This window comes from Dama dama, chromosome 12, assembly GCF_033118175.1.
Source record: "Dama dama isolate Ldn47 chromosome 12, ASM3311817v1, whole genome shotgun sequence".
NCBI classification, from domain to species: domain Eukaryota; kingdom Metazoa; phylum Chordata; class Mammalia; order Artiodactyla; family Cervidae; genus Dama; species Dama dama.
The window spans coordinates 42592802-42618408 of record NC_083692.1 but is presented as its reverse complement, the minus strand read 5'-3'; the positions used below and the strand labels follow the sequence as shown (position 1 = coordinate 42618408).

At 40.5% G+C, this 25607-nt stretch overlaps 1 protein-coding gene across 3 annotated transcripts in view; it reads left to right on the top strand.

The window, feature by feature from the left end:
• Positions 1–1314: 1314 nt before the first annotated feature.
• The window catches only part of ATP8B4 (ATPase phospholipid transporting 8B4 (putative)), a 305125-nt gene continuing 280832 nt past the window's right edge, over positions 1315–25607 (top strand). For 2 of the 3 annotated variants that reach the window (XM_061157129.1, XM_061157123.1), the window contains exon 1: positions 1595–1749. The gene's annotated coding sequence lies outside the window, so the exon portion shown is untranslated. Of the gene's footprint in view, positions 1437–1594; positions 1750–25607 lie in introns of those variants that run through there. The other variant, XM_061157127.1, reaches the window with a different exon arrangement.

The window sequence follows — 25607 nt, the reverse complement described above, 5'->3', positions numbered from 1 at the left end:
AGGTAATACCATACCCTGGTTAATTTAGCAAATCTCACAAAAAGTACTATTTAATATCACTTATTGTCTTTTGTGACTCTGTTAGGCTAGAAGGACAAAGTATCTTCCGATTGCAGGCTCATGTCAATAGCCAGGCAAGTGTAGAATTAGTCTTACCTCCAAAAGTCACATATTTGAAGGCTTGGGAACAGGCCTGGAAACTCCACATCAGGTATCAAACTGCAGGATTCCCCTACTTTTCATCCTGTTCTTTCTCTGCCTCCCACTTGCTAGCTGGCTGCTGAGAAGAGCTGGCATGATAGCCCTGACTGGGCTGAGGCATGAAAGTGTGAAAGTGTTAGTTGTTCAGCTGTGTCCCACTCTGTGTGACCCCATGGACTGTAGCCCGCCAGGCTCCTCTGTCCATGGGATTCTCCAGGCAAGAATCCTGGAGGGGGTTGCCATTTCCTCTCCAAACCATGGGGGTGCAGCTGTTTAAGAAGTCTCCTTTTGTTGGTTACAGACCAGGGGACCCACAGGTATAAGCCACCTGGCCACCCTCTGGTGTCCCGTGGTGGCAGTCACAAAAAACTGGTGTGCTAGACAAGGGCACGAACTCCTTTCTAGGAGATGCCAGCTAATTGGAGCAAGGCAGAGTGAGATTGCAAAGACAGTGTCTCGGGGTTCTAGAAGTGTGCCAGAGCAGAAGCCTGGCCCTAGGCCAAAGCTCCTGGGCAAGCAAATAGGCCTCTTTCACAGAAAGACAGGGGAGTGTGTCAGCTGGCCGTGTGTGCAGTGCCCTGGGGGTAGTAGCTTGTCAAGAACTGTCTCTCTGACGGTTCCTGTCCCATGAGACCCAGGATTGAAAGCCCCCTGCCCTCCAGAAACAGGTGATCAAGTGAATCCCCTTGTGGCAGCCACAAAAACCGGGCCATCAGATGTGAGTAAGAGGTCCCCTGTAGGAGCAGTGGGGCTCTGGAGCGTGGAGGAGGGAGTGTGACGTTGACGCCCACCCGCTGGGATGAGGCAGAGAGATGGTGCTTGGTGGGAAAAGGAGATCAACAACAACAACAACAAGATCACACCCGCTGGCTGGAGTGAGGCAGAGGGAGAGCTCAGCATGCGCCTGCAAGCCGGCAGGGGCTGGGGTGTGTTCAGTTAGATGCCTGTCTCAGCGGAAGCTTTAGAATTAGCAGGTGAGTCTCATTCACATCAGATCTGGGCACCTGCCGCTGAGCCCGAGCCCACGGGGCCTTTAAGAGCTGCTTCCCCCGTTGCCTTGTGGGATTCCTGGGCGGGACTTCGCTTGGTTTTCAAAGCCAGATGTTTTGGGGATGGTCTCTAAGGCACAAGTCTTAGAAGTTGGGGTGCCAGATATGGGGTTCAAACCCTTCACTCCTCAGGGGGAAGCTCCTGGTCTGAGTTCCTCCCCAACTCTGGGCTCTGCAGCACCAGAGGTAGGGTTCGTGGCAGAGTTGCAACCCAGGCCCTCCTACCCGCTTTCGTGTGGGCCTTCCCTGCTTCTGCCTGACGTGTAGGAGTTGTTAGACAGTTTTTAGGGTTTTTTGGCGGGGGGGGGGGGGGTGGGGGGGTGGGGGGGAGAGGAAGCTGTTTCCCGTGTAGCCGCAGAGTCAGTGCTTCTCTGTGAGGTGGTGAGTCCATCTTCCTCCCACGGGTGCCATCTTGACGCCATCAGCTCTTCATTACTGGAATTCCTCTCTGGCTCCTCTCTCTGGTGGGAAGCAAAAACCATGAACCAAGTTTGTGACGGTAAGGCCTTGGGCAGTCTGGAACCTTCTTCTCTCCCCTACTTTTTTCTCCTCCCACCTACCCTTGTAGTAACCGTCAGTTAACATGCCTTAAAAGGGAAGTGGCCTGCGTGCTGGTTATCTGCAAGCTTAGCCAAGCCGGAAGAGGCAGAGGATTGGCTGCTCTTGCTGCAGTTGGTTTTGGAGAAGGGCAAAACCCCAAGGGTTGGGGTAGAGGCAGGTTTTAGAAAAAGAGGGAAGAAAACCAAAAGAGGTGGGGCCTGGGAGGAGGTGTGAACCCGGAGTGTCCAGGGGCTCACACATACTGTGGTGGAGACTTTTGACTCACAGTTCCTTCCGTGGTTGAGTTCTAAACGATGCTGGTGGCTTTTTGCTCTTTTGAGGACAGTCTAATAATGGAATGAGAGGCATCAGTCCTTATGTAAAACGTTTGTACTTCCCAAGCTGCCTGCACATTAGAATTGCCTTAACAAATTTATTTTTATTTTATATTTCCCAGAAAGGGAGCATGGGAGTTAATTTATTTTAGAGCCTGTCTGTCTGAAATGTCTTTGAGCTCTCTTACGCATAGTGGGCTGTTTGGCTGGACATAGGCTTTTTTAAATTGAGATATAGTTGGTTTACAATATTAGTTTCAGGTGTGCAACATTGTGATTCAAAATTTTTTTAGGTTATACTCCATTTAAAGTTATTATGAAATATTGGTTATATTTGTGTTGTATAATATATGTGTGTGTGCGCTTAGTCACTCAGTCATGTCTGACTCTGTGACCTCATGGCCTGTAGCCCACCAGACTCCTCTGTCCATGGGGATCTTCCAGGCAAGAATACTGGAGTGGGTTGACACACCCTCCTCCAGGGTATCTTCCCGACCCAGGGATCTAACCCAGGTCTCCTGCATTGCAGGCGGACTCTTTACTGTCTGAGCCACCAGGAAAGTATAATATATACTTATATCTTATTTCTTTAATGTTAATACATAGTAGTTTGTTCATCTTAATTCCCTACCCCTGTCTTGCTCCTCCCCCATTCCTCTCCCCACTGTTCACCATGAATTTGTTCTCTGTATCTGTTGAGTCTGATTATTTTTGTTAGATTCATTAGTTTGTTGTATTTTTTAGATTCCACTCGTACATGATATCATGGTGTTTGTCTTTCTCTGATTTATTTCATTGAATGTCATATCCTTTAAGTCCATCTGTGTTGCTGCAAAGGGCGAAATTCCATTCTTTTTTTGTGGCTGGGTACTATTCCACTGTATGTTTGTGTATATATTTATCAATCAATTGATAGATAATCTCACATCTTCTTTATCCACTTACCTGTTGATGGACATGTAGATTGCTTCCGTATCTTAGCTATTGTAAATTATTATGCTTTGACTATTGGGGTGTATGTATCTTTTCAAATTAGTGTTTTTATTTTTTTCAGATATATTGCCAGCAGTGAACTTGCTGGATATATGATAGCTCTATTTTTAGTGTTTTGAGGAATTATCATACTCATGATTATGAGTATCATACTCATGATCATAGAATTATCATACTATGATAGTATTATCATACTATTTTTTATTTCCCACAGTGGTTGCACCAATGTGTATGAAGGTTCCCTTTCTCCACACCCTTACTAACACTTGATAATTGTGTTCATGTTGATGATGGCCATTCTGACTGGTGTGAGGTGATAACTCATTGAGGTTTTAATTTGCTTTTCTCTGATTAATGATGTTGGGCATGTTTTCAGGAGTCTGTTAGCCATCTGTATGTTGTTTTTAGAGAAATGTCTATTCAGGTCTTCTGCTCATTAAAAACATTTTTTTTTTAATTGGTGGAGAATTGCTTTACAATGTTGTGTTGGTTTCTCTCATATAACAATGTGAATCAGTCATAATTATATACATATCCCTTCCCTCTTGAACCTCCTCCTGATCCCTCCATTTAAAAATTTTTTTTTTTATATTCAGTTGTATGAGCTTTTTGTTTTGGATATTAACCCCTTATTGGTCATATCATTTGCAAATATTTTCTGGCATTCAGTAGGTTGTCTTTAGTTTTGTCAGTGGTTTCCTTTGCTGTGCAAAGGTTTTTAAATTTAATTATGTCTCATGTTTATTTTCTTTAATTTCCTTTGCTCTAGGAGACAGATACAAAACATATTGCTACAATTTATGTCAGAGTGTTTTGCCCCTGTTTTCCTCTAGGAGTTCAGTGGTTTCAGGTCTTACATTTAGGTCTTTAAAACATTTTGAGTTAATTTTTGTATATGATATTAGAGAATGTTCTAATTCCATTCTTTTTTTTTTCCTTACAGTAGATAAAAGTTTTATTAGACTGCAGAATGTTGTTTCATGGAAATTAAGATAAACATGTTTCACACAAGACATTTTGCCATGAAGTGAAGTGAAGCTGCTCAGTCGTGTCCGACTCTTTGCGACCCCATGGACTGTAGCCTACTAGGCTCCTCGGTCCATGGGATTTTCCAGGCAAGAGTACTGGAGTGGGTTGCCATTTCCTTCTCCATAATTCCATTCTTTTACATAGCTGTCCACGTTGTCTAACACCACTTATTGAAGAGACTGTCTTTTCTCCATTGTATATTCTTGCCTCTTTTGCCATAGATTAGTTGATCTGTAACATAAACTCATAAGTGTGTGGTTTATTTCTGGGCTTTATATCCTGTTGCATTTATCTGTATGTCAATGTCAGTGTTTTTGTGCTTGTCCCGTAGTGTTTTGTAGTGTAGTCTGAAGTCAGGTGTGTGATTTCTTCAGTTTTGTTCTTCTTTCTCAAAATTGTTTTCACTGTTTGGGGTCTTTTATGTTTCCATAGAACTTTTAGAATTTATTCTAGTTTTGTGAAAAATACCATTGGTAATTTGATAGGGATTTCATCAAATCTGCAGATTGCCTTGCATATTATGATCATTTTAACAATATTCATTCTTCCAATCCATGAACGTAGTGTATCTTTCCATCTGTTTGTGTTATTTTCAGTTTCTTTCATCAGTATCTTATAGTTTTCTGGGCACAAGTCTTTTACCTCCTTCTAAAGTATTTTAGTCTTTCTCATGTGATGGTAAATGAAATTGTTATCTTAATATCTCTTTATGGTAGTTTGTTGTTAGTATATAGAAATGCACAGATTTCTAGATATAAATTTTGTATCCTGCTATTTTACCAGATTCATTGATGAACTATAGTAGTTTCTGGTGGTGTCTTTAGGATTTTCTATTTGTAGTATCATGTCATCTTTAAACAGTGACAGCTTTAATTCTTCCTTTCCTGTTTGGATTCCTTTGATTTCTTTATTTGTCTAGTTGCTATGGCTAGGACTTCAATAGTATGTTGAATAAAAGTGGTGAGAGTGAGTATTCTTGTCTTCTTCATGATCTTAGAGGAAATGCTTTTAGCATTTCACTGTTGAGTATGATTTTAGCTGTGGGCTTATCATATATGGACTTTATTATGTTGAGGTATGTTCAGTCTATACCCACCATGTTGAGAGGTTTTTTTTTTTTTTGAATCATAAATAGATGTTGAAACTTTTTTTTTATTGAGAGATACTTTAAAAATTATTTTATTTATGCTTTCTTTTTTCCCAACATTTTATTATAAAAAGTTTCAAACGTAGGAAACCATAGACGTGTATGATGAATTCCCATATATCTACCATGTAACTTCCATGATTAACTTTACCACATTTTCTTTCTCACATAACTCTCCCCCATTGTTTATCCACAAATCCACTTAAGTTTTTGATGCATTTTTTTAAAATCTGTGTTTATTATATAACCAACTTTCAGTCAGCATTTTACTTCTATTTTTGTTTCCTATTAATATTTGTTTTTGCTTACATTTTTATCTCACTGCATCCTAATTTCTTTTCTCCCCCAAATTTATATTTGGTTTACTTTTTTTTTTCATTTATTTTTATTAGTTGGAGGCTCATTACTTTACAATATTGTAGTGGTTTTTGCCATACATTGACATGAATCAGCCATGGATTTACATGTATTCCCCATCCCAATCCCCACTCCTGCCTCCCTCCCTATCCGATCCCTCTGGGTCTTCCCAGTGCACCAGCCCTGAGCACTTGTCTCATGCATCCAACCTGGGCTGGTGATCTGTTTCACCCTTGATAGTATACTTGTTTCAATGCTAGTCTTTCAGAACATCCCACCCTTGCCTTCTCCCACAGAGTCCAAAAGTCTGTTCTATACATCTGTGTCTCTTTTTCTGTTTTGCATATAGGGTTATCATTACCATCTTTTTAAATTCCATATATATGCGTTAGTATACTGTATTGGTCTTTATCTTTTTGGCTTACTTCACTCTGTATAAGGGGCTCCAGCTTCATCCATCTCATTAGAACTGATTCAAATGAATTCTTTTTAATGGCTGAGTAATATTCCATTGTGTATATGTACCATAGCTTCCTTATCCATTCATCTGCTGATGGGCATCTAGGTTGCTTCCATGTCCTGGCTATTATAAACAGTGCTGCGATGAACATTGGGGTGCACATGTCTCTTTCAGATCTGGTTTCCTCAGTGTGTATGCCCAGGAGTGGGATTGCTGGGTCATATGGCAGTTCTATTTCCAGTTTTTTAAGGAATCTCCACACTGTTCTCCATAGTGGCTGTACTAGTTTGCATTCCCACCAGCAGTGTAAGAGGGTTCCCTTTTTCTCCACATCCTCTCCAGCATTTATTGCTTGTAGACTTTTGGATAGCAGCCATCCTGACTGGCGTGTAATGGTACCTCGTTGTGGTTTTGGTTTGCATTTCTCTGATAATGAGTGATGTTGAGCATCTTTTCATGTGCTTTTCATCTTTTCATGTTTGTTAGTCATCTGTATGTCTTCTTTGGAGAAATGTCTGTTTAGTTCTTTGGCCCATTTTTTGTTTGGGTCGTTTATTTTTCTGGAATTGAGCTGCAGGAGTTGAAACTTGTCAAAAGATTCTCTGTATCTACTGAGATGATCATGTGATTTTTATTTTTCAATTAGTTTATATGGTATTATTACATTGATTTGTAGACACTGAAAAATCTTTGCATTCCTGGAATAAATTCCATTTGATCATGGTGTATGATCTTCCTAATGTATTGGTGGTTTCATTTTGCTAATATTTTGTTGAACATTTTTGTATCTGCGTTCATCAAGGATATAGGCCTGTAATTTTCTTTCTTTCTTTTTTTTGTAGTATCTTTGTCTGGTTTTGCTATCAGGGCGATGCTGGCCTTGTAAATGTGTTTGGAAGCATTTCTTCTGCAGTTTTTTGGAATAGTTTGAGGATGATAGATACTAGCTGCTGCTACTGCTGCTAAGTCGCTTCAGTCGTGTCTGACTCTGTGCGACCCCTTAGACGGCAGCCCACCAGGCTCCGCCGTCACTGGGATTCTCCAGGCAAGAATACTGGAGTGGGCTGCCATTTCCTTCTCCAGTGCGTGAAAGTGAAAAGTGAAAGTGAAGTCGCTCAGTCGTGTCTGACTCTTTGTGACCCCATGGACTGCAGCCCACCAGGCTCCTCTGCCCATGGGATTTTCCAGGCAAGAGTACTGGAGTGGGTTGTCATAGGTGTTGACTCTTCTCTAAATGTTTGGTAAAATTCACCTGGGAGGCCATCTAGTTCTGGACTTTCGTTTTCTGGGAGTTTTAAAAATCATTGATTCAGTTTCATTACTGATAATTGGTCTGTTTATATTTTCCATTTCTTCCTGAATCAGTGTTTGGAGTATGTGCATTTCTAAGAATTTGTCTGTTTCTTCTAGGTTGTCTATTTTATTAGCATATAATTGTTTGCAATAATTTTCAATGATCTATGGTGTAATTTTTTTGTTTCTGATTTTATTGATTTTGGCCCTCTTTTTCTTGATTAGTTTGACTAAAGATTTATCATTTTTATTTATCTTTTCAAAGACCCGTTCTTTTCATTGATCTTAGTTGCTGTTGTTTTTAGTCTTTATTTCATTTATTTTTGCCATGATCATTATGATTTCTTACCTTCTACTAACTTTTGGTTTTTTTCTTTTTCTAGTTCCTTTAGGTGTGAGGTTAGGTTGCTTGAGATTTTTCTTGTTTCCTGAGGTAGGCTTGTATTGCTGTAAACTACTCTTTTGGAACTGCTTTTGTTGCATCCCATAGATTTTGGATTATTGTTCTTTCATTTTCATTTGTGTTCAGATATCTTTAAATTTCTTTTTGAGTTCTTCAGTGACCACTGGTTGATTGTTTAGCCTCTGTGTGTTTGTGTGTGTGTGTGTGTGTTTTTCCTTGCAGATTTTTGTTGTAGTTGATTTCTTGTCTCATAGTATTGTTGTTGGAAAAGATGCTTGATATGATTTCACTTTTCTTAAATTTATAGAGAATATTTTTGTGGCTTATTATGTGACCTGTCCATTAGAATATTGGGTTAGATGTCCTTTAGTACATTCTATCCAGTAGAATGTTCATGTGCACTTGAAAAGAATGCGTATTCTGTTTTTGAATGGAATGTTTTATTTATATATATATATGAATTTTGACCAATATATATATTAAGTCAATGGTTTAATGTGTCTTTTAAGGCCAATATTTCTTTATTGATTTTCTGTCTTGTTGATCTGTTCATTGATGTAAGTGTGATGTTAAAGTCCCCGACTCTTACTGTGTTGCTGTCAATTTCTCCCTTTATGTACGTTGATATTTGCTTTGGGTAAAAATATTTTTATTGGATACATGTATATTTAACAATTTTCACAGCATCTTCTTGGATTGATCCCTTGATCATTATGAATGTAATGTCCTTTATTGTTTCTTTTTGCAGTTTTTGTTTTAAAGTTTATTTTGTCTGATATAAGTATTGCTGCTCTGACTTTCTCTTGATTTCCATTTGCATAGAATACCTTATTCTAATTCTCTCACTTTCAGTCTGTGTGTGTCTTTAGATCAGAAGTGAGTCTTTTTCAGGCAGCATAAGTATGACTCTTGTTTTTATGTCCATTCGGCATATCTGTTTTTTTCATTGGAGCATTTAGTCCATTTACAATTAAGATAGTTACTGATACATATGTACTTACTGCCATTTTGTTAATTGTTTTGGAATTGCTTTTGTAGTTATTTTTTGATTATTTGTTCTTCTTTTGCTTTCTTCCCTATGATTTGATGACTATCTTTACTGTTATTTTGGAATCTTTTCTCTTTTTTGTGTGTGTCTTTATTATAGGTTTTTGATTTGTGGTTACCATAAGGTTTATGTAGCTATTTATGTTATTTTAAGTTACTAATCTCATAATCTCTAATGCACTTTAACAACTCTACATTGTTACGTCCCTCCCCTACAATTACTGTTTTGACATCATATTTTACATCTTTTTGTTTTGTGTGTCCCCTAACTACTTACTGCAAATATAGGTGGTTTTTACTATTCTTGTCTTTTGACCTTTTTACTAATTTTGCATAAGGTTGATTTACTATTTTTACTAAATATTTCCTCTTACCAGGAAGCTCTTTCTTTCTCTTTCCCCTCCTCCTCCCTCCTTAGAGAATTCCCTTTAATGTTTCTTGCTAAGCTGAATTAGTGGTGATGAACTCTTTTAGCTTTTGTTTGTCTGTAAAACTTTTGATTTCTCCATAAAATCTGAAGGCAAACCTTGATGGGTAGAATATTTTGGTTGTAGGTTCTTCCCTTTCATCTATTTAAATATATTATGCTACTCCCTTCTCCCCTGCAGAATTTCTGCTGAAAAGTGTATCTGATAGCCTTATGGGAGTTTCCTTGTATGTAACTTGATTCTTTTCCCTTGCTGCTTTTAATATTCTTTCTTTATGTTTAATTTGTACCCTTTCAATTAAAATGTGTCTTTGTATTGACCTCATTAGGGTGATCCTCTTTGGGACGGTCTTTGCTTCCTGGATCTGGATGTTTGTTTTCCTTCCCAGGTTAGGGAAGTTTTTCAACCATTATGTCTTCAAATATGTTCTCAGTCCCTTTTTTCTCCTTGTGGAACCCCCATCATGCAAATATTAGTATGCTTGATGGTGTCCCTGAGGTCTCTTAAACCACCTTCACTTCTTTTTATTTTTTCTTTTTCTGTTCAGCTTTAGTGGTTTCCACTACTCTTTCGTTCCACTGATCTGTTCCTCTGTATCATTTAATCTACTGTTGATTCCTTCCTCCTTTTCATTTCAGTTATTGTATGCATCTCTGTTTTGTTCTTCTCTATATTTGCTATCTCTTTTAAGCACTTGTAACACCTACTCTGTTCATCCAATCTTCCTCAGTTATTGGATCATCTTTATGATTATTACTTTGAACTCTGTTGGGCAGATTGGCTATCTCTACTTAGTTCTTGTGGGTTTTTTTTTTTAAATTTATTTATTTAATTGGAGGCTAATTACTTTACAGTATTGTAGTGGTTTTTGCCATACATTGACATGAACCAGCCATGGGTGTACATGTGTTCCCCATCCTGAACTCCCCTCCCACCTCCCTCCCCATCCCATCCCTCTGGGTCATCCCAGTGCACCAGCCCTGAGCACCCTGTCTCATGCATTGACCCTGGACTGGCGATCTGTTTCACATATGATGATATACATGTTTCAATGCTCTTCTCTCAGATCATCCCACTCTTGTGGGGTTTTGTCTTGTTACTTTGTTTGGAACATGATCCACTGTCACGTCATTATGTCTGATTTGCTGGGTTTTATTTTTCCCTGTAATGTGGTAGATTGTTTACATTTCTTAACCTTTTGTAGGGTATGTCATACATGCTCCAGCAGTATAATCCTCTCTGATCACCAGAGCCCTGTGTTCTAGAGGTGTCATTCATCTGGCATGTGTGGGTCCTGTGTAGTAAGCTAACTACCATGGGTGATCAGGTAAGCACAGCTGACTCCTGGCCTACCTGGTTGCCAGGAGTGAAGTCTGCTGGCCACTGGTTGATGAGGCTGGATCATGAGGCAGCTGGCTGTGGTTTAGAGGGTCCTGGAACAGGTTCCTGCCCTACTGTTGGCTGAGGCTGGTCCTGTGGCTAGAGCTCGCTCACCTGTGGGTGAGGTCAGGGCCCAGGACGTCCTGGGGTTGTTGCCTGCTCACTGGTGGGCAGAGCTGGGTCCGAGGGTCTATGCACTGGTATATGGAGTCAGGTCCTGGGCCTTCTCCTGGACAGCACCATGTCCCGTGGTGGCTGTGGGCTCAGAACTTTTTAAGACAACTTCTGTTTGCTGGTTGTTGGGGCTGTGTTCCCACTCAGCTAGTTGCTTAGCCTGAGGCATTGCCCTACTGGTGCCCACACTCTGGTGGACAGGAGCTGGGTTGGGTCCTGAAGCTAATAAGCTCAAGGGTGCTTGTTAGCACCAGTGTTTGCATGGTAGAACAGCCGACCCCCCACCCCGACCCAAAATGGCTGTCACCACTGTCTTTGTACCCAAGGTGAAGAGGTGGCTTCCCACCTCTCTGGGAGACCCTCCAAGATCAGTAGGTGGGCCTGACCCAGGTTTCTTTCAAATTACTGCTTCTACCCTGGGTCCCAGAGCATGCGAGATTTCGTAAGCATCCTTTAGGAGTAGAGCCCCCTGGCACTCTCAAAAGTAAGCCCTGCTGGCCTTCAGAGCCAAATGTTGCGGGGGGTTGTCTTCTGAGTGTAAGACCCCCTAGGGTGGGGAGTCTGACGTGGAGCTCAGACCCCTCACTTTGGGGAGAAACTCTGCAATTGTAATTATCCTCCTGTTTGTGAGTCACCCATCAGGGGTGTATATAGATCTGACTAAACCATGACTTTGCTGGTCCTATTCTCTCATTGTGGTTCCTTCTTTATATCTTTTGTTGTAGAAGCTTTTTTTCCTGCTAGATTCTGGTCCTTCCCATCAGTAGTTGCTCTGTAAAGATTATAGTTAAAAATTCTGTGTGCCCTTGAGAGGTGGTGAGCTTGGGGTCTTCCTACTCTGCCATCTTGGCCATTCCCTTGCCTTAGGAACTTTAAGTAGTACAGATACCGCCCCCCATCCCCCCCACCCCCAGTCTGACCTCAGAACTACAGAATCAGAGAATCTCCAGAAGTACAGCTGAAGTACAGTTTTGAAATGTTCTGCCGTTGATTCTCTTGTAATTTATGCAGGTGGATATTTAGATACCATTGCCCTAAACATATTAAAACTTATTTGTAAGTAATTTCCCCTAGAGATGAAAGGTATGTTGTTTCACTCCATGTATATTTTAAGTTCAGGAATTAGAATAAATGAAGTCATATTATGACATTAACACATGATAAATATTGATCTACATTGACAAATAACATTGACTGAATAATGACATTTATAGCACTCTAAAACCTTCCCACATGCTTTCTTCTTTTTTATATTCTCATAACTACTCTGCAAGGTAATCAACCAAGGGATATTTAATGAGTTTCTGGTGTTGTTCAGGAACAGTGCTGGGTATACAGGGAAATGATTATTGGTCCCACATTACGCATTAGGATATGGATTGCGAGTGGTTGAGTTTCCAGGGTCAGTTGATGGAAGACTCAGGACCTGCAGTTGATGGCTCAGCACCTCCTAGGCGCTGCTGCCTGAAAACTTGCCAATTCACCTACTGCTGCTGTGATTACTCTGGGGAGTCTCCTAGATACCAGTGAATTCATCGTTCTTACCCTTTTGTTCTCTTTCTGTTGTATTCAAGCTTCCAATTATATATGAAAAAAATATTCTTTTTTCTTTTCCAGCCAACTACCAGATCATCTCATTTTTCTTCTTTTAGAACAGATGATCTGTAACAACAAACTCTAGCATCAGCTTTCTCCCTTAGTCTTCATAGTCTCTTTCCTCTCCTCGTCACTCCACCCAGATAACTCTAATTCAGGTCACACAAATACTGTTCACAGTTAATCAGAACAGACCCTTTTGAAATCTTACTTTTCTTACTCTTCTTTCTGAAAGAACCTTCCTCTCTGTCTTCCAAGTCCTCTGTCTGCATGTGCTGTCAGTCTTTCTTCAGCCTCTCCTTTTCCTTCCTATTCTTTCCGTTGTTTCTCTAGTCATTCCTTACATGAAGACCTAGATGGGTCCCCTGCTTCTACTTTCCTCATTGAGTCCTACGTCACACACAGCTTCCAATAAATAATTCTTTTCAGCTAGTCATTGTCCAACCCAGAAGGCGACATGAGCTCTCTAGAGCCTGTGCTATTAGTTGAAGTCTTACCCCTTAAGATTTTCAGTACCCTCAAGTAATTGTTGATTTATTCAACAACCTCATGCCTTGAAACCAACCCAAGCAAATTTCCCACTTCTGCCCCCTTCCAAAGCAGGGGATGTAAGAGATATGGTTTCAATCTCTGGTTGGGAAGATCCCCTAGAGGAGGGCATGGCAACCCACTCCAGTATTCTTGCCTGGAGAATCCCATGGACTGAGGAGCCTGGCAAAGCTATAGTCCATAGGGTTGCAAAGAGTCGGACACGACTGAGCGATTGAGCACACACATACCATGTGCCCATCCCAGACATGACACCCACCTTGCACAGAAGCTCTTTCTTATTGCTTACCAGGACATGTCACCCAGCATCAAACTCTTCTAAAAGCAGTGTGGAGTTCAGATAAAGCATAGCCTTTGTCCTTTTTTCCTTTTTTAAAAAATTTATTTTTAATTCAATAATTGCTTTACAGTGTTGTGCTGGTTTCTGCCATCCAACAACATACATCAACCATAAGTCTACATATATCCCCTCCCTTGAACCTCCCCCATCCTACCCCTCTAGTAGTCACAGAGCCCCTGGTAGAGCCCCCTGTGTTTACAGCAGCTTCCCACTAGCTGTCTATGTTACATATGGTAGTGTATATATGTCAATGCCACTCTCTCAGCTCATCGCACCCTCTTCTTCGTCCACTGTGTCCACAAGTCTGTTCTCTATGTCTGCATCTCTATTCCTGCCCTGTAAACAGGTCCGTCAGTACCATTTATCTAGATTCCATCAGTCAGTCATTTCAGTCACTCAGTTGTGTCCGACTCTTTGCGACCCCATGGACCGCAGCATGCCAGGCCTCCCTGTCCATCACCAACTCCCGGAGTCCACCCAAACCCATGTCCATTGAGTCGGTGATGCCATCGAACCATCTCATCCTCTGTCATCCCCTTCTCCTCCTGCCTTCAATCTTTTCCAGCATCAGGGTCTTTTCCAATGAGTCAGTTCTTTGCATCAGGTGGCCAAAGTATTGGAGTTTCAGCTTCAACATCAGTCCTTCCAATGAATATTCAGGGCTGATTTCCTTTAAGATGGACTGGTTGGATCTCCTTGCAGTCCAAGGGACTCTCAAGAGTCTTCTCCAACATGACAGTTCAAAAGCATCAATTCTTTGGAGCTCAGCTTTCTTTATAGTCCAACTCTCACATCCATGCATGACTACTGGAAGAACCATAGCTTTGACTAGACGGACCTTTGTTGGCAAAGTAATGTCTCTGCTTTTTAATAAGCCGTCTGGTTCGGTCATAACTTTTCTTCCAAGGAACATTAATAGATTCCATGTATGAGCATTAATATACACTATTTGTTTTTCTCTTTCTGACTTCACTCTAGGTTCATCCACCTCAGTTCAACTGACTCAAATTCATTTGCTTTTATGGCTGAGTAATATTCTGTTGTATATATGTACCACAACTTCTTTATCCATTCACCTGTCAATGGACATATAGGTTGTTTTCATGTCCTGGCTATTGTAAATAGTGCTGCAATGAACATTGGGGAATATGTGTTTCATTTTCAATTATGGTTGTGCTCAGTAGTGGGGTTGGGTAGGTCATGTGGTAGTTTTATTCTTAGATTTTTTAAAAGGACTCTCCATATCATTCCTTATAGAGGCTGTATCAATAGGCTTTTTCCTTTTTCATTACATTCCCACTAGTAGTACAAAAGGGTTTTCTTTTCTCCACAACCTCTCCAGCATTTATTGTTTGTAGATTTTTTGATGATGGCCATTCTGACCGATGTGAAGTGATACTTCATTGCTGGCCTCTTTTTCTGCCAGGACCAAGAGAGGATCTTTGTCCACTGTCCATATACCATGAGTATATGATAAGGTTACTAGAGATAGAACCCAGACAATTTTATCATGCTTCACTCCCCACCCCCACCCCCCAAAAAAAATTAAGACCTCCAGAAGTTCTCAGTCTCATGCTAATGCATACCCTACCTCCAGTAATTTTCCCACTTACCACTTGACTTCTTGTCACTGTGTGACTCCAGGGGCATCTGCTACAGTTCATGGTATGCAGCAGCTTCTGCTCCAGTGGAACAACCAAACAAATCTGGGGATTCGGGCATGATGACAAGAGATTAGAAAGATTTCCCTGGGTCCTGACCGTGGAGACATCGGTAACATGGTGGAGTAAAAGATTGCCTTTCTCTGCCCCTTTAACTCTACAACTGCATAGCAACCACAAGTCAACAAAGGTGCCTCTGTCAACACAATAGGATGCTGGATAACGCCACACATCTGTACATATAAAGGTCGGTGATGGGAACAGATAGAAGTGGAACCGAGGGAACTGTGAAGTCAGTGCCTTCAGTCCCTGCCCTCTGACCATGCAGCTGATTCCCAGCTCCAGAGAACCTAGCAGCAACAGGTGAGGTGACTGTGCGTGACTCTGACCTCCTAATTACAGCAGCGCCAGAGCCACAAGTGACTTGGCAACATCCTTGGCAATGGGGCCGAGGATGCCATCTCTCCAGCCACTGGGCTGCCCACAATCCAGCCTCCACCTCCTCCTGCAATGGTGGAGCCCGTGAGCCTTATAGCACCTAAGAGACAGAGGTGCCTATGCAACCTTGGCAACCATTCCACCAGTGTCCTCCTTCCCCCATGGCAGTAAAAGCTGCAACTCAAAGGATGCTGGATATGAGGGGAGAGCCCACCATGTCAGTGACTACAGTTGTGGCAGAAGCAAGGCAGCAGTAACCCCGGAGGCATAAGAAACAATAATTGAAGGCACAGAAGCACACCTCTTTCAAAGAGGTGGAGGCTGGAAAGTGCCCACTCTTGAAAGTGGAGTGGAGTAAAGGATTGCCTTTCTCTGCCCCTTTCAACCTACAACCATATAGCAACTACAAATCAACAAAGGTGCCTCTGTCAACACAATAGGTTGCTAGATAACTCCACACATCTGTACGTTTATATATAAAGGTTGAATGCAAACCAGGGGCAGCTCATTTAACAGAAACCAAAACTTGTGTTATAGCACCACCTACTGGAAACTTTGGCCACCTGATGCAAAGAGCTGACTCATTTGAAAAGACCCTGATGCTGGGAAAGATTGAGGGCAGGAGAAGGGGATGACAGAGGGTGAGATGGTTGGATGGCATCACTGACTCAATGGACATGAGTTTGAGTAAACTCCTGGAGTTGGTGATGGACAGGGAGGCCTGGCATGCTGCAGTCCATGGGGTCACAAAGAGTCAGACATGACTGAGTGACAGAACTGAACTCCTGCATTGCAGGCAGATCCTTTAATGTCTGAGCCAACAGGGAATCCCCAGACCATCACTTAAATTCATATGCCCCAGTGAGGAACAAATTCATCAGGCACCATGAATAACACAATAACGCTGTAACACAAAAAGAAAGTGACAGTCCTTTAGAAAGCAAACTTAAAGTCATGGAATATTGTGATCTGACTGATAGAGAATTCAAAGTAGCTGTCATGGGGATACTCAGTGGGCTACAAGAAAACTCAGAAAGGCAGTTTTGTGAAGTCAGGAATAAAATTTATGAACAGAAGGAATACTTTATCAAAGAGATTGAAACTCTTAAAAGGAACCAAACAAATTCTAGAGTTGAAAAACTCAATAAATGAGATGAAGAATGCACTGGAAAGCAATGTATATAGAGCAGATACATGTAAAAAAGAATTAGCAAACTCAAAGATAGACATCCAGAAATGATACAAGTAGAAAAGGAAAGAGAAAATATTAGAAAATTAGGAAATCCCGTGAGAGCAGACTTTTTTAGGAAAGGCAACATTAGGGGAATGGATATCTGAGATGAGAGGGGACAGTTCTTAGTTCTCTCAGTTCTGAGGGAAGAGGGAACAGTTTATTTAAGGAAATAATAGCTGATCGAATTTCCTAAACTTGAGGGAGGAACTGCGTATACAAGTCCTTAAAGCTAAGAGAACACTTAATTATCTCAGTGCAAAAAGACCTTCTCCAAGACACATAATATTAAAATGGTCAAAAGTAAAAGAAAGCATTTTAAAGGCAGCTAGGAATAAAGGACAGTAACTCATTGGGTTATCAGCAGATTTCTCAACAGAAATCCTCTAGGCCAAGAGAAAGTGGAATGGCATTCTCAAAATTCTGAAAGATAGGCTTTCACCCAAGAATACAGAGCAAAGTTGTCATTCAGAGGTGAAGGAGAAATACTTTCACAGACAAATAAAAGCTGTGGGAGTTCATTAGTACTAGACCTGCCTTACAAGAGATGTTGAAAGGAGCTCTTCTAAGTTGATTAACAATGTGTTCATTTCAGGTGTATAGCAAAGTGATTGATTTATACATATGTATCTATGCTTTTCCAAATTATTTTCCCATTTAGGTTATTACGCAGTATTGAGCAATTTTCCCTGTGCTATACAGTAGATTCTGTTTGGTCATCTGTTTTAAATTTAGTAATGTGTACATGTCAAACCCAAACTACCATTCTCTCCTTCCTCCCCCATTCTTCCCTTCTGTAAGTCTGTTTCTGCTTTGTAAATAAGTTCATTTGTATCATTTTAAAAAAATTTCACATATATACAATATCATATACTTGTCTTTCTCTGTCTGACTTACTTCACTTAGTGTGATAATCTCCAGTTCCATCCGTGTTGTTTCAAATGGCATTGTTTCATTCTTAATGGCTGAGTAATATTTCAATGCCTATATGTACCACACTGTGTTTATCCTTTCATCTGTTGATGGACATTTAAAATTTAGGTTGCTTCCATGCCTTGCCTGTTGCAAACAGTGCTTCAGTGAACATAGGGGTGCATGTATCCTTCAGTTTTACTTCTCTTATTCCAATTTGGGTTCCTTTTATTTCTTTTTCTTGTTTGATTGCAGTTTTTAGGGCTATCACTAGTATGATCAAACCATTGATTATGGTGTATAACTCTTTTAAGGCATTATTAAATTTGTTTTTGGTAAAGTTTTGTTGAGGTTTATTTTTGCATCTGTTCTTCGGGGATATTGACTTTTAAATGTCTTTTTTTTTTGGCAGTGTCTTTGTTTTGGGTATCAGGATGATGCTGGCCTCATAAGTAAGTTTGGGAGTGTTTCTCCTTTAGTTGTTTAGAATAGTTGAGAAGAATATGTGTTAACTCATCTTTGAATATTTGGTAGAATTTACCCATGGAGCTGTCTGGATCTGTACTTTTTGTTGTTGTTGTTTTTGGGAGAATTTTAAAAAATTATTGATTCAATTTCATTATTGGTATTTGTTCTTTTCCTGTTTTCTGTGTCTTCTTGATTCAGTCTTGAGAGATTGTATATTTATAGAAATTGTCCATTTCTTCTATCTTGTCCATTCTATCAGAGTATAGTTGTTCATAGCAATTTCCAACTATCCTTTGTATTTCTGTGGTATCAGTAACTTTTCCTTTTTCATTCTGATTTTATTGATTGGGCCCTCTTTTTTTTCTTTTTGTTTTTGTTTATCTTTTGTTTATCCATTTTGTTTATCTTTTAAAAGAACCACCTGTTTCATTCATCATTTCTACTATTTCATTTACTTTTGCTGTGATCTTTGTTTTTTCCCTCCTGTTAATATTGGGTTTTGTTCTTGTTTTTCTAGTCCTTTTGTTGTAAGATTGTTTATTTGAGATTTTTCTTATTTCCTGAAGTAGGATTTTATCACTATAAATTTCCATCTTAGATATGGTTTGAGTGTGTCCCATTGATTTGGAGTCATTGTGTTTCCATTTTCCATTTTTTTCAGGTGTATTATAGTTTTCCCTTTGAGTTCTTTAGTGATGTATTGGTTTTTAGTAGCATATTGTTTAGCTTTATTGTGTTTATGCTTTTGCATGTTTTTCTTACAGTTGTATTAAAGTTTCATACCTGTTTAGTCAGATAAGATGCTTGCTATGATTTCAGGCTTAACATTATTGAGACTTGTTAGGTAGTTAGCAGGTGATCTGTGCTGGGAAGTGTTCCATGGGCACTTGATAAGAATGTATATTCTGCTGCTTTTGGATGGAGTGTTCCATATATATTAAGTCCATCTGGTCTAATGTTTCATTTAAGGCCATTCTTTCCTTATAAATTTTCTGTCTGGGTGATCTCTCCATTGATACAAGTGGGGTGTTAAATTGCCCTAATATGATTGTGATACTGTCAATCTCTCCCTTTGTGTTTGTTAATGTTTGCATTATGTATTTAAATGGTTCTGTGTTGGTTACATATATATTTACAGTTGTTTACCTTCTTGTTAGATTGATCTCTTGATCACTTTGTAATTTCTTCTTTGCCTCTCTGAGGCTTTGTTTTAATGTCTATTTTTGTCAGTACAAATATTGCTACACTAGTTTTCTTTTTGTTTCCATTTGCATGGGAGACGTTTTTCTATCCTCTCAGTCTGTGTGTTTCTTTAGATTTGCAGTAAGTCTCTGGTGGGCAGCATATATGTGGGTCATTTTCTTGATTCATTCAGCCATTGCTTATCTTTGGATTGGAGCATTTGGTCCATTTATGTTTAAGGTAATTATTGATAGGTATGTACTTACTGCCATCTTGTTAATTGTTTTTATAGTTCTTTTTTGCTCCTTTTTTTCCTCTTTTTTCTTGTTTGATGACTGTCTTTAGTGTTATGTTTTTTGTATGTGTATCTCTTATAGATTTTTGGTTTGTGGTTATCATGAGGTATGTGTGTCATTACCATGAGGGGTGTGTGTGTGTTTACATGTGTGTGTGTGTGTATATTTTTTTATATATATAAAATATATATATATATTTTCTTTGATAATCTCTTAAGTTCAACCATATTTACTCACTCTTGCCCATGTTTAATATTTTTTACATCATATTTTACTTCTTTTTGTTTTGTGTATCCCTTAACTATTTATTGTTGATATAGATGGTTGTGCTACTTTTGTCTTTTAACCTTTCTACTCACTTTATAAGTGGTTAACCTGTTATTCTTACTCTATATTTGCCTTTACCAATAAGATTTTGTCCTTTAGTACTTTTTGAATTTCTAGTTGTGGTTTTTCCTTTCCGTTTAGAGAAGTCAGTTTAATATTTCTTGTAAAGTTGGTTTAGTGGTCAGAACTCAACTTTTACTTGTCTGTTAAACCCTTTCTCTCTCCTGCAAATTTGAATGCTAGCCTTGTGGGGGCGAGATTTCTTACCTGTAGGTTTTTTACTTTTATCACTTTAAATACATCCTGGTCCTCCTGTCGGCCTGTAAAGCTTTCAGTGATTAACCTGTGGGAGTTGCTTGTATGTAAACAATTGTTTTTCCCTTTGCTGATTTAAGATTCTCATTCTATCTTTTAATTTTTGGCATTTTAATTACAGTGTGTTTTGGTGTGGTCCTTTTCCAGATTAGGGAATTTTCAGCTATTATTTCTACTAAATTCTCTGCCCCTTTCTCTCTCTTCTCTTTTTGGGACCCCTATCTTTCAAATTTTTGTATGCTTCATGTTGTCTCACAGGTTTCTTTATCCTCATTTTAAAAAGTTTTTTTTTTTTCCCCTGTTCAGCTCATGTGGTTTCTCACTACTCTGCCTTCCAGCTCCCTCAATCATTCCTCTGTATCATCTAATCTACTGTTGGTTCATTCTAGTGTAATTAAAAAATTTTTTTACTTACTATATTCTTCAGTCTGTTTGGTTTTTCTTTATATTTTCTAATTCTTTGCTAAACTTCTCACTGTGTTCATCCTTTCTTCTCCTGAGTTCACAAGCAGCTCTATAATCATTGCCTTGAACTCTTGATAGATTACTTATCTTCGCTTAGTTTTTTGTTCTTTCATCTCCTAATTTTACCTAACTCTCTTTATTTGTATATATCAGGTAGGTTGTCTACATCTCACGATCTTGAGATGTAGCCTTATGTCAGAGACATAAGGGGCTTTTGAGGCTCAGAATCATACTCCCCTCTTGTCAGCAGAGGTATATGCTCTAGTGAAAGTGAAGTGAAATTGTTGGTCTCTCAGTCATGTCTGACTGTGTGACCCCCGCCTGGACTGTAGCCCACCTGGCTCCTCTGTTCATGGAATTATCCAGGCAAGAATACTGGAGTGGGTTGCCATTTTCTACTCCAGGAGATCTTCCCAACCCAGGGATCGAACTTGCGTCTCTTGTGTTTTTAGATCTAGCTTGCCTCCTTCTTGGTTAACCGACAGGTCTTGCCTTGTGCTGAGGCTACTGGTTACTGGTGGGCAGAGCTAAGTCATTGGGTGCCTGGCTATATGGGCTGGGTGTTCTTTGGTTTGGTGGTGGCCTGCCAGTGGGTGAGGCTGGGTCCTTGAGCAGCTGTCTACTTGATCTTAGGAGTCCTGGGACTGATGATGACCTACTAGTGGATGGATAAGCTCCTGACACTAACAGGCTAGATTGGGGACTATAGAACGGTGCTTGTCAGCATCACTGTCCTTGTTGTAGAAGGAGCTGCCAAAAATGGCTGCTGCCAGCCCATGTGTTCACAGGGAAAGTCCTCATTGTCTCTTGCCTCTCTGAGAGGCTTTCCAAGATCAGGAAGTGGGATGACTCAGTCTCCTTTCAAATTACTGCCTCTGTACTGGGTCTTAAAGTGTATAAGATTTTTGCTTTCACCTTTTATTATTTATATTTTTAGAAAAGATATTTATTTATTTGGCTGTGTTTCTTTGTTGCAGGATCTTCTTTCGTTGTGGTGCGCAGACTATTTATGGCGTGCGGGCTCTGGAGCGTGCATGCTCAGTGGTCGTGACACGTAGGCTCTTTAGTTGTGACACACAGGCTTAACTTGTTCCATGGCTTGTAGGATCTTAGTTCCCCAACTAGGGATTGAACCTGCATCCCCTGCACTGCACGGTAGACTGTCTATCTTTGGACCACCAGAGAGATCTCTGCACTTATCTTTTAAAAGCAGAGCTATCTCATACACAATTCCTGCTAGCTTTCAAAGGCAGTTCTTGGGGCTCATCTTCCCAGTGTAGGACTCCCACCCTCCCCTGCCCCATCCACCTTGAGAACCTGATATGGATCTCAGAGCCTTCACTCTTTGGGAAGAACATCTCTCTATCCTCCTGTTTGTGGGTGCCCACCTGAGGGTATGAGTCTTGACTATACCATGTCTCCACCCCTCCTACCCATCTTTTTGTATTTTCTTATCTAAAATATTTTCTGCTAGTCTTCAAGTCATTCTTATATAGTTGCTCTGTAAGTAGTTGTAATTTTGGTGTGCCCCTGGGAGGAGGTAAGCTTAGGGTGTTCATATGTACCATCTTGGCTATAACCCTCCCATCTTGGCTACTTCCTCCTCTATTAATATTTGCACTATTTTAACTGCATATTATTTTGCTTCATTTGTGAATTTTTTAAATATTTTATGTATGTATCTGTGAATAAACTGTGTTCCCAAGTAGACTGTGTTTAAATGCTCTTATTGAGTCTTTTGTTGGAGTTTCAGACAGTTTAGTACATTGTAGTGGGTGATTCAACATAACTTTCTTTACACTGGCAACTTGCATCACAGTATTTTTCTCTGTACTATCTCAGGTCTTGAATTGGGGGACACTCTGAGGGTCTCTTTGCTCAGACTCTCTCTTGAGGTCTCCACACTGAGAATCGGAGCTCTATTGGTATTAAAAGAGGCAAGATAAGGAAGAACCAGTGTTGTTGTTGTTCAGTCACTAAGTCATGTCTGACTGTTTGCGACCCCAAGGACTGTGGCATGCCAGGCTTCCCTGCCCTTCGCTATCTCCCAAAGTTTGCTTAAGCTTATGTCCTTTGAGTCAGTGATACCATCCCACCATCTTATCCTCTACTGTCCCCTTCTCCTCTTGCCCTCAATCTTTCCGAGAATTGGTGACACTTTCCCGGTGAGACTGGTAGATAAATACAGCCTGTGAGGAGATGAGGCCTGCCCCAGGGGAAAGATGCAGCTGTTGGAGTGAGCAGAGTGGAGCTTGCAGAGAGGTGGAAGCCAGCATGATTTGGATGCCTAAGGATGCTCAGAGATTGGACTTCAGTCCCTGGAGGTGGAGGATTGACTGATAGGAGCAAAGTGGATCCCCAATCTTCAAGGGGTGTATTCCAGGCAGAGGCTGGGTGTGGGAAAGAAAGTTACCCAACTTCTGTGGTACTTGGAGGTTAAGGGGTTGGACTGAATGTCACAACAGTCTAATTAGATGGTAGGTTCTATTGGCAACAAGCCCCCCATGGTTAGATGCTCTCCAAAAGTCACCTCATTAACATAACAAAAGACAAGCCACCTCAATTACTCTTATCACTTAGGAAATTGCAAGGGTTTTAGGAGCTCTATGCCAGTAACAGGGATGAAGACCACATATATACTTCAATTAAAAAAAAATTATTTGACTACATCAGGTTTTAGTTGCAGCTTGCAAACTGTTAGTTGGGATATGTAGGATCTAGTTCCCTGACCAGGAATTGACCCCAGGCCCCCTGCATTGGGAGCATGGAGTCTTAGCTACTGTACCATCAGGGAAGTCCCTATTCTTCTTATTATAAGTCACAATATCCCAGGAACAAAACTGATTAAACCAGCAATATGCTAGGCATTGTGCTAGGTACTGGGGATAAAGCTATGAATGAGACAGACATAGTCTCTGTTCTTATGGAGTGTAGAGTCTTAAGGAGAAGACATATTATTAAACAGAACATTACAGGTAATTAAATAAACACTAAGAGTATAAGGAGGTAGATTCTTCAGAAATGTATGAGCCTTGAGACTTAGTCTCAGTAAGAGGGAGATGTGCAGGATCAGAAAAGGACTGGATTGGCCCTGTGATCTTGTGGGTAGGGGCTGAGTTGAAGAGCCTGCGGTCAGAGGAGGCTGAGCCCAGACAGTGGAAGCTGGGTTTTAAGGTTCTAGGTACTTCCTCTCAGAACCCCCAGGGGATAATCTTTCTGTACTGTTTGTGTTATCTTCTGTGCAAGAAGCTACCAATTTGTGCTTTTCTCAAGTTTAATTTCTGCCCATCAGGCTGAAAATATCCTACTGTGCATGTGAACTCTAGGATTCAAGATAAAATGTGATTTCTAATAAAAATACTTTCTCTAAAACATAGTGGTTAAATGAAGTTTCTTCTCCTAATATGTGTAGTCTAGGATAATATGAATTTTCTCAACTTCAAGCTTGAGGTTTTATAGAAGGGTGATAGGCAGTGAGAACTATCTAATGTTTGCCATGTTAGTTTCACTCTGATACATCAGAGTCACTCAAAATAGTATTGACTAATCTATAGAATGGATACATTTATTTATTCACACAGTTTTCTTCATACCAGCAATTGAGTCCTGTTCACGCCTACTTTGACTTTGGAAAGAAAGAAAGGATTTACAAGGCAGGTAGACTTCTTGGATAATGAAGGTGGTGTGCTCTCAGTGGTTGGTATGGGGAAGGAATAAGAGTGGCAAAGGGAGAAAAGGCTATATATAAAAAGTGACAAAGTGATTTTTTTTAGCGTATTTTTTTCCTAATATCTGATTTGAAATTGGGATATTTGCAGTCAGTGAATTCAGTTGACTTACATGATAGTTCCTTCTTGGCATTGTATCTTCAATTCCAGTATCTGCCAGCAGTTGGGCAACAGTGCCTTTCAGGGTGTACCAGTGTGACTAACTGTCTAGTGAACATATATTTCATTTGGTTATATATGTAGCTGAGCACCAAAAAATTGATGCTTTTGAACTATCATGTTGGAGAAGACTCTTGAGAGTCCCTTGGACTGCAAAGATATCCAACCAGTCCATCCTAAAGGAGATCAGTCCTGGGTGTTCATTGGAAGGACTGATGCTGAAGCTGAAACGCCAGTACTTTGGCCACCTCATGCGAAGAGTTGACTCTTTGGAAAAAGCCCTGATGTTGGGAGGGATTGGGGGCAGGAGGGAGAAGGGGATGACAGAGGATGAGATGGTTGGATGGCATCATCAACTCGATGGAGATGGGTTTGAGTAAACTCCGGGAGTTGGTGATGGACAGGGAGGCCTGGCATGCTGCGATTCATGGGGTCGCAAAGAGTCGGACACCACTGAGTGACTGAATTGAACTGAACTGATACCTATATAGGGCTTCCCTAGTGGCTCAGAGGGTAAAGAATCTGCTTGCAAAGCCAGAGACCCAGGTTTAATCCCTGGGTTGGGAAGATCCCCTGGAGAAGGAAATGGCAACCCACTCCAGTACTCTTGCCTGGAAAATCCCATGGACGGAGAAACCTGGTAGGCTACAGTCCATGGGGTTGCAAAGAGTTGGACACAACTGAGCGACTAACACTTAGACTTCTCAGACCTATATATGAACTAGGGATGCCTTGTGATTTGCTAACCACATAAATATATATGTATACATATTTGCCACATCGCCGAGCATTTCTTCGTGAACATTTCCAGAAATGGGAGGATTAAGTCCCAAGGTGGAACACATATATAAGTTGTTTGGAACACTGCCAGGCTGCCCTACAGAGAGGCTCTGCTCACCTCCAGTGTGAGAGTGTTCCAGCGTGGCTTATAGATTGTAAAAGGAAAAAAAGTGATAGATGCTGTCAGTGATACTGAGATGAGCATTGCAGTTGGTAGGCTGTGCTCAGTCTTACCAAAGTCTTGATACTTAAATTGTGATCAGTGGGAAATTTGGCAGAAGATGTGCTTAGTTGCTTCAGTCATGTCTGACAAATCTTTAAATC